Source organism: Miscanthus floridulus, chromosome 18 (assembly GCF_019320115.1).
Source record: "Miscanthus floridulus cultivar M001 chromosome 18, ASM1932011v1, whole genome shotgun sequence".
Taxonomy (NCBI): domain Eukaryota; kingdom Viridiplantae; phylum Streptophyta; class Magnoliopsida; order Poales; family Poaceae; genus Miscanthus; species Miscanthus floridulus.
Genome location: NC_089597.1, coordinates 25,375,552 through 25,384,708, shown reverse-complemented (window position 1 = coordinate 25,384,708; position 9,157 = coordinate 25,375,552). Strand labels below are relative to the sequence as shown.

Sequence of the window (9,157 nt, the reverse complement as noted above, 5' to 3'; positions counted from 1 at the left end):
CCTGGATACGGCCTCACACTACACTCAGTAACATGACTATCATTTTTTGAATCATTAAATTCCATTATTCGTATCACGTGCAGTTCAAAATTATATTTTTTGAAAAAATTCAAATAAATAAAGTAAAGTAACTAAATATATCAAAAAGCCATAAAAAATCACCAAATTCTAACTAGGAGTTTCTGGTGCTTTAAAAGGGCTGCACAAAAAATTTGGAGACAAAAAACAAAAAAAAAAAAAAAAAAACTTTGCCGAGTGCCAGGGCATGGCACTCGGCAAAGGGGTCTTTGCCGAGTGCCATGGATAAGGCACTCGGCAAAGAGAGTTTTAATTTTTTTAAAAAATTTTCTCTTTGCCGAGTGCCTCCACATGACACTCGGCAAAGATATTTTTTAAAAAAATTAAATCTTTGCCGAGTGCCGTACCAGGAGCACTCGACAAAGTATTTTTCCAAAAAAAAGACATTTTTTTAAAAAACATATTTGCCAAGTGTCGTGTCAGGGGCACTCGGCAAAGTATTTTTCAAAAAAAAATTACCGAATGCCAGATCTAAGACACTCGACAAAGAAATTTAAAAAAAATTAAATCGTTGCTAAATGCCAGATTAGGACACTCGATAAAGAATTTTTTTAAAAAAAAAATAAATCTTTGCCGAGTGCCTCCTCATCCGGCACTCGGCAAAGAGCCGGTTCTGGGACTTACTTCGGCCGGCCGGGCAGTCAAACAGACAGCCAGCCAGCCCAAGCGCCCACGCCCCTGCCCGCGCCGCCCACGCCCCCGCGCCGCGCGCCGCGCCCACGCCGCCACCGCCCGCGCTGCCCGACCGAGCGCTGCTTTGACCGAGCGGGGGAAAAAGGCCCTATGGAGGAGGGCGCCGCCGCCGCCGGCTAGGGGCCGCAGCCGGCGTGTCTGCCGCCGGATCCACGAATCCACGACTGGACGGCCCCCCTGCCATCCTCGGCCGGCGTCCTTCGCGAGGGGGAGGCGCCGCCGCCCGCCTGGTCCAGCGCGAGCGACCGGGGTTGGTCTGGCGCGGCAACAGGCGGCCCCTCCCGCGCCCATCCCGGCCTTTGCAGCGGCCATCGTGGCCTTTCCAGCGGCGCGGAGGAGGAGCCCGGCGCGGCCGACCTTTCCAGCGACACGGAGGGGCAGCCCGGCGCGGATGGCGCCTCCAGCTGCTCGCGTCGTAAGGTTCTCCATTCATTATGTAAAAAGCAGTGCACATCAAATAGAAGCTCGTAGATTTACATTTCTGTACGATTCACAGTTCACCTGATATCTTGATGTAGATGATTTTCTAAAATTTGCATCGGGCCATTACGAAACTATGTTTGTGGAGTTAGTACGGCATGTCTGTGACCATGTTGTTCTAGACAAGTTTATCTATTTCTCAGAAAACTGCATGACGGACAACTGTTGCCTATTATTTCAGAAAAAATGCATGCCATTGCAGTTCTGAAAATGCTGCTGACAATTGAGTGTGCAGGAGTGCTTACCAGTGTTTGTAAAACTCTAGCATGGTGAATTTTACTTGCTGTTTTCTTTTCAGTAATATTCCTGTTAGTTAGCTAAGAATTTTACCATGTCTGTTGCTGCCATGAAGTGTTACTTGCTATTTTACCTTTCCAGACAATAAAGTTATGTTACTTAGCATGGTGAATTTTACATGGTCCTATTTCTTGCAGTTATGGCTACCTAGATAAAATGTGAACTATTTTCTCTCAAATGAACTTGATTTCAGAACTGTAGCTATTGTTCTCTGAACCTGATTTTAGAACACACGATGCCTGCCTGCAGCCAGCAGCCTCGATGATCACGTACTGATCGATGAACTTGTGTGTATGTATGTGGTACCGACCAACAGTCCAACACCAGGTGGAGGCGAACATAGGCACCGGCCAGCCAGGCACAACCGTGGCTTCCCCGGCTTCCTCTTGTACTCTTGGTACGTACAAGCTCTTTAATCTCTCCTCTGAAGTGTTAGACTTTCTGAGAAAGTATCCTTTGATAATTGATAATCTCTCCTCTGAAGTATGCTTTTATCCGTGACTATGATAGCTTTAGGGGGATGTTCCTGTACAGTTCGTGGTAGAATTAGTATCCTATGTTGTCATAGTCAGAAAGGCCCCCATCAAATAAATTGTGCAAATGCATAACTACATAGTTTTCAAGACAATAATTATCGCAATAATGGCGCAATTGATGCCACAATAGGGAGAGCTGGTCAAGTCAGCGTGCATCATGCAGGTTATTGAAGGCCAGTATTCATCGGCAATCTTGATTTGTTGGTAGATCGATCAAGCACATATAGCTAATTAGCTAGCATATATAGTCAGCCAAGAGAAGAGATAAAAATTTGGCACTGCATATTAGCTAGCATGTACATGCCTGGTGTGTTAGCTGTTACTCTGCATCGTTGTTGCTTTACCTTTTTTCTACAATTTCATGAATGTAACTAACACAGTAGTCATGTCATCCTTGTATAGGAATCAAGTGAGAAGTTAGCGATGGGTGAATTTTTTTGGCATAAAACCTCCTGAGAAGAAGGCAAGTATAATACATTCCCATTCTGTCATTTTCAGATGTGCTGCATTGTGTTATGTTGGTTTAGGCATCTTTCCGGCTACACTGTGAATTATCTCTATTTTAGGAAATGGAACTAGTTTAGTATTTCTGAAAGCTAGTGCATATCTATAAGCATTTTCTTTCTTGTCTGAACCCAGCAACCTGCTATACTAGCCACTATTATAGTGCTAATGTTCATTATACTTGTGCTATACTGACCACTATTCTAAAAGCTCTTGTTAACTGACTAGTGTGGATCAGGTAGTGTTAATGTGCTATTATACTTGTGCTTGAGATATCATCGTTCATACTGATTCTATGGGTCCTTTCTGAACTCCTCAAGTAGTATAGGAGGAAGTTGTATTGCAGTTTTCATCGGGGCAGAGTTAGAGCTTTTGCAGTATGGTGCACACATACATTCTGCTGTGAGTACAATGTACAACAATAAATGCAGTTCTCTAGTCAAGCCTAAGATTTGTCTTGCTTTAAATTTTTGATCTGCTGCTGCACTGCAAGTTTTAAGTCGATCTTGTTCTGGCATGTATAAGGTAGTGTTGGATGACCTAGGTGTACAATTCATATTTTTATGTTCCTGTCTTATTCACCGTGGAGAATTTTAAATTGCTTATGAGAATTCAGATTATATCTTTTGCTCTTTCTATTTGTATACATGATTTCCTTATGACCACTTAATTTTTGCAGTAAAAGGATGATAGGTTCTATTCTAAAGCAGCAGGCACCTGACAACCATAGAGCTGTGTCCGTAGCGGTGGCAAGCTCCTGCAAGTGCCAAAAACCAAGCTACTATTGAGTAAGTTCTTCAATATGATGTACATAATATTCTGAACTTGACTGAATTTTTATACCCAAATGTCTGACCAGCTGCACTTATCTTCAGTGGCCATTTATAATGGTTTTGCAGAATGTCAAGAACATGCCTTACTCAATGTAGTCACCTATAGTATGATAACAGTTGCACTTATCTTCAGCTGCAAGTACCTATAGTATGATAATTGTTCTAAAAAATATTGTCTGATCATAAAAAATTAAATATTAGTGAACTGATAGTAAATTCAGACCACTCTAACTCTTAAAATTATCTTGCAAAAGCAATGATATTTAAGATAGTAGCTGTAATCTGGAGACTACAACACAGAAAAATTAAGAATACACCTTCCATGCAAACTTCTGTACAAAAGAAGGAACTCTATGTTACTTGCTTGCTACCAATAGTGCTAGGGACATTCTGATTCAGATTATCATCGGGTTCTAATTATTGGCCTGAGCCAGCTTGGTTTTTTTGGTGCCAAATTTGACAGAGAGGGACATAAATATGGTAACATATACCTGATTACTAACCGGCGAGCCAATATATGTTCTATTCCAGAAAACATCTCTTCTCTGGAATTGAGATCTCTTGGTCCAATTATTATTATTAATCCAGTAAACATGCATCCTTAGAAAGATCTATATAAATATTTGTGTACTTTACTCACTGTTTCTATTATATAAAAAAATCATCAGTTCAGTTAGTTTCTTCGTATTTCACTAACTTTATATGTGTATATATCAGGTGCTTTCTTGACCACTCTGAATACGCAACTGGGCTATCAAAGATTGCTAAAGAAAATATCCTAGTTGGCAGGTAAACTTTCTTTTTCCTCGCAAAAAAATCACACAGTGTTTGTCCTTCTAGTGCCAATGCAGGCCGTGGGTTTCACATATTGAAGAACCTTGAAATCTTGCATATTCTACTGCCAGCTTTGTGTGCAGCAGTGGTTCTGACCACAAGTTGCAGGTTGAAATTTAAGCATACTTTTTGATAAATGAGCACCCTAGAACTTTCTCAATCATGATTTATGCCCCTCTTTTGGCAAAAAACAAAAGATCACGTACTATTTACTGACACAGTGTATCACTTTGACACTTTCAATTGCATTTAGATTGTAATTGAATTTTTATTCAGGATAAATCTCATGTGTGAGTTGACACAGAGCAAGAACTATTGTTCTGTACATGCGAATTTGTGTAGGATACAATCCAAATGGAACCAGTTTATATATCAATTGTATTTCATTTTGTAATACTTTTCTGTATAGAGTGGCCTTCTATTGTAGAAAGACCACATTTTGGATTGCATACCAAATTGTTATTTTCTATATCGAGTAAGGTAGGTCTTATTCCTTGCATTTCAGGTATGATTGAGCATGTTGGCTGAGACCTGGTGCCTTAAATATCTTAGGATGCGCTGCTGCTTCACTCTCTATGTCTAAGTAAGTTTGGTTGATTGATGGTGCAAGAGAGCTGCTGCATACTGCCCTTCTTTCTAAACATTGCCAGCTGCAAACCTTATTGCTTATTACAGTATTCTCTATTGTTGGCACTTTTAAATTTGTACTTTGGTTTATAATGGTTTTGCAGGATCTCAAGAACAACCCTCATACTCAATGTAGTCACAGCTTATGTAGTGTTAAAAATCTTCTATGTTGCTGCTCATGTATTTGTCATGATGGAATGTAAAAAAAAATTGCATTTTTCCAGCTTTGCCGAGTGCTGTGACCATAGCACTCGGCAAAGAATTTTTTTTAAAAAAAATTCAAACTTTGCCGAGTGCCGGCCAGAGGGCACTCGGCAAAGAATTTTTTTTTTAAAAAAAATCCAAACTTTGCCGAGCGCCGGACAGGGAGCACTCGGCAAATAATTTTTTTTTAAAAAATAAAAAAACTCTGCCGAGTGTCTGAAGAGTTGGCACTCGGCAAAGAAATTTTGTAAAAAAAATAAAAAATCTTTGCCGAGTGCCTGCAGTGTTGGCACCCGGCAAAGATTTTTTTTAAAAAAAATAAAAATTCTTTGCCGAGTGCCTGAAGGGTTGGCACTCGGCAAAGATTTTTTTAAAAAAAATAAAAAATCTTTGCCGAGTGCCTGTAGGGTTGACACTCGGCAAAGAATTTTTTTTTAAAAAAATAAAAAATCTTTGCCGAGTACCTGTAGGGTTGGCACTCGGCAAAGAAATTTTTAAAATAAAAATAAAAAAATCTTTGCCGAGTGCCTGTAGGGTTGGCACTCGGCAAAGCCACCGTCAACGGGGCCGGCGCCGTGACGGTCGCTTTTCTTTGTCGAGTGTCCCCGGGGCACTTGCCGAGTGCCCGATAAAAGATACTCGGCAAAGAAGGCTTTGCCGATCAATTTTTTACCGTGTGTTCTTTGTCGAGTGCCGTACTCGGCAAAGGCTTTGTCGAGTGCAATTTGGTCTTTGCCGAGTCCCTTAGGCACTCGGCAAAGAACCTGAATCCAGTTGTGTGATTATTACGAAAGCCATGAACAGAAAACAAAGCACAAAAAGGGAAGCGCAAAATGTACGTGTTTCAGCTACTGCATGTTTGTCTGTATGTGTGTGCATGCTGATGGTTGCTTTTCCGGCGTGATCGTCAAGGCTTACGTTCGCCATCCGCTGTGACGCACTAGCTTGATAGCATATCGCATAAACTTTCCATATGCAGCTTCTTTGAGCGGCAGTTTTGCATATATCATCAGCTAGTAACGCGTGATGACTAGGTAGGTCTAAGGTATAAATATAGCAAGATCGCAATTTGATCCGAGTTTATTACTCCATCCGTTTCAAATGGTAGGTTGTTTTAGCTTTTCTATATTCACAAATTTATTTGTGCATCTACACATATACTATATCTAAGTGTGTAGAAAAACTATATGCACCGGCCTGCTATACAATTTGTGAACGAGGGAGTAGTCATCGGTGGTAACTAGGATTCAATGCAAGTGGGTACACCAATGGGTAGTTCTAAGCCGGGTTTTTTGTTGTTGTTCTACCGGCCGTTTCCATTTTCTTTGAAAATTGAATAATTAAAGTTATATGAGTTTTGGGTCAACCAAAAGACTCTAGAAAAAAAAATAAACTTGCATCGCTACTGGCACATGTAAGAGGACTATCTATGAATCACTATATCAAATATAAATATAGCATAGATATTAATTAACCCCCCTTGAAGTTTTATTGAACAAAGATCATACTACCAAGTTTTTTTTTTACTGAATACTTCCTCCATTTCAAATTAGTTACAGTTTTAGTTTTGTCCAAAGTCAAATGTTTCTATCTTTAACCATCAATTTCTAGATTTTTTTTAGTTTAACAACATACTATTTATAAATTATAAAGATATTTTTCATGGTGAATCTTAAGACATAAATTTATGATATTAAAATATATGAATTTCTAAAAATTAATGATCAAAGATAAAAATATTTGATTCAGGAAAAAACTAGAATGGTGGATACAAGTTTATATTTGATAAGATTTGGATCATTCCTTCTCGGATGAGTTGGGCCGTATTCATAGAGTTGAGCTCAGCTGAGGTCGACTTTTTTACCACCACCAAGGCACCAACAAACAGACGAACGATCTAGGCTGGGCTTCAACATATTTGGGCTCCGAAACTGGGCTGTCGCAGAATCAACATCCCTCCCAGCAGAGGACAAAATATAGTCTGAAATTGACTAAACTAGCTGCTTCATCGGGCTATAGAGGAAATGCATTGTTTATTTTATTATTCCTCTGCAGAAAGAAGTCCACAAAGTACAGAGATGCTTTCCTAGGGTGAGCTGCATGCCTGACGGACAGAGTAGAGTATCTTGTAGTTGTTAGGTGACTTGATTTGCGTGTGTTCAACTTCATGTGGTGTTTGCCAGCACTCCACCTCACAAAAACCAGCTCCACTCCAACTTCAGAAAAACATGGAGTGTTTGGCTGGTGGCGGTGCTCCAGCCCCAAAAACATGAGCACTTGTCGTGAATAGTCTATTCTACCCTTTGTGAACGGATCCACGTGTCTGTCTCTTCTTTTTCCTCCCCCTTATATTTCTCTGCTCGCGTTCGAAGTAATCAGAACCCAAACTTTATGTTGTACTGAATTGAATCTACCTGAGCTGGAAGAATCCCCTGGCGATGGTGCCGTTGGCTCCCCTGGGTAGGAACCCGCCGGGGATCTGCTCGTTGCGCGAGCCATAGAGGATGCGTAGGACCTCCGCCGGCGTGCGCTAGAATCCGAGCGAGTCGTCGCCGGCGCCGAGGATGTTGCTAATGGTGCGCCGCTCTGCTCCCTGCTGCCGGTCGAGCACCTTGACCCCCTAGTCCTTGACTCCACTGCACTCGCCGAGGCTCGAGCTCGCCACCGCCGGGTGGAGCTCGCCGCGCGGAGCCTCACCCTCGCCCGCCATCCATCCATTTTCGCCGGAGATTGGGCCGGCGGCGCCCAATCCAGGCGGCGGTCCTCGTCCACGACTGCTCATGGTTCTGGCTTCCCAGCAGCTCGGCTTCCCGCGGGCAGCAAGGCGTGGCAGCGGAGTGGGCAGGGGCGGCGCGGCCCGTCCGTCGACGGCGTGGGCAGGGGCGGCGCGGCCACGGTGGGAGGGGCGACGGGAGGAGGTGAGCGAACCGGTAAGTTGCGTAACGAGGAGGTTTAAAACGTGTGTTTTTGGAGCATCCTCGAGGTACTTCAAAAAAAAAACGTGGATATGATCCCAACTCTATATTTTTTTCTGGAGCTGGACGTGTTTTGCAGGGAGTTTTGTGGAATCGGTGGAGCGAAGCTATTTTTTCTGGAGGGGGGTGCTGCCAAACACCCCCTTAATTTGAATGAGTAAACCCACGTGCGTTATAGATACTACCAATAGTACACTTTGTGTTTATATTTTTAATAACTGTAGCAGGTTTAATTTAGACCTTCAGTAAGCACACTTGAATCAAAAACCAAACTCATCTTGGTGTCTAGTCAGAACTTGATGCCGCTGGATCACGTCAGAAATCTGGAAGTTTGCATTGGCCCCGTTTAGTTTGTTGAAACTTGGCTGAAAGTGGTTGAAAAACACTGTTTTGGAAAATGTTGTGAGAGAAAAATAATATTCTGGCTAAAAAAAGAAACCGAACAAGCCGAAAATAAGGTAAGCCGAACGGAGCCATTATCATTCTAAACTACTACCAGTAGTAGACGGTGCCGTTCAGCTGACCAAGAAGCCGGCTTGTTCGGCTTTTTTTTTTCAGCCGGGATATTATTTTTCTCTCACAATATTTTAGCCGTAACAGTATTTTTCAACGTGAACCGTGCATTTTTCATTCCAGCCGAACGGGGCCATAGAGCATAATCGGAACTGTGTGTCGATCCATATTTGTTGGTGTACTTGTGCATTGGGAATCTGTCACGTGGATATAGGAGAAACTCTAGGCCCCGTTCAGCTGGTAGAAACTTGATTGAAACTGACTGATTGTGTGAAAGAGAAACACTGTAGGCTGGTTTGATAAACAGTACAACGAGAGACAAACCAGCCGGCTGGTCTGATGGCTTCAGACCAGCGAACGCCCCCTAAAACGCGACGGGTCCCGGCCAGGGTTTGGCTCACCTTCTTTGAAGAAATAAATTTGAACACCCAGACTTGACTCAGATTTTCTCTCACTTATTTGCAAATTTTAACTGAAATTTAAAATTTTGGTTAATTTCATCCGAATGGAATGCCTAAGCCAACGACGGCGCAACGAACCACCGAAAGAGGGCTCAACTTATTACGGGTCGGGGAGTTTTAGG

General features: G+C 42.2%; 1 long non-coding RNA gene across 4 annotated transcripts; it reads left to right on the top strand.

Moving 5' to 3' along the window:
• Positions 1–695: 695 nt before the first annotated feature.
• On the top strand, positions 696–5,100 carry LOC136522229 (uncharacterized). Of its 4 annotated transcripts, none has more exons than XR_010775818.1 (7): positions 696–1,186; positions 1,798–1,945; positions 2,487–2,547; positions 3,268–3,376; positions 4,139–4,210; positions 4,761–4,838; positions 4,987–5,100. It is a non-coding gene; the product is annotated as an uncharacterized lncRNA (long non-coding RNA). The 4 variants fall into 4 exon arrangements; XR_010775817.1 differs by having other exon boundaries at positions 696–1,191; XR_010775816.1 differs by having other exon boundaries at positions 697–1,186; positions 1,865–1,945.
• Positions 5,101–9,157: the final 4,057 nt, after the last annotated feature.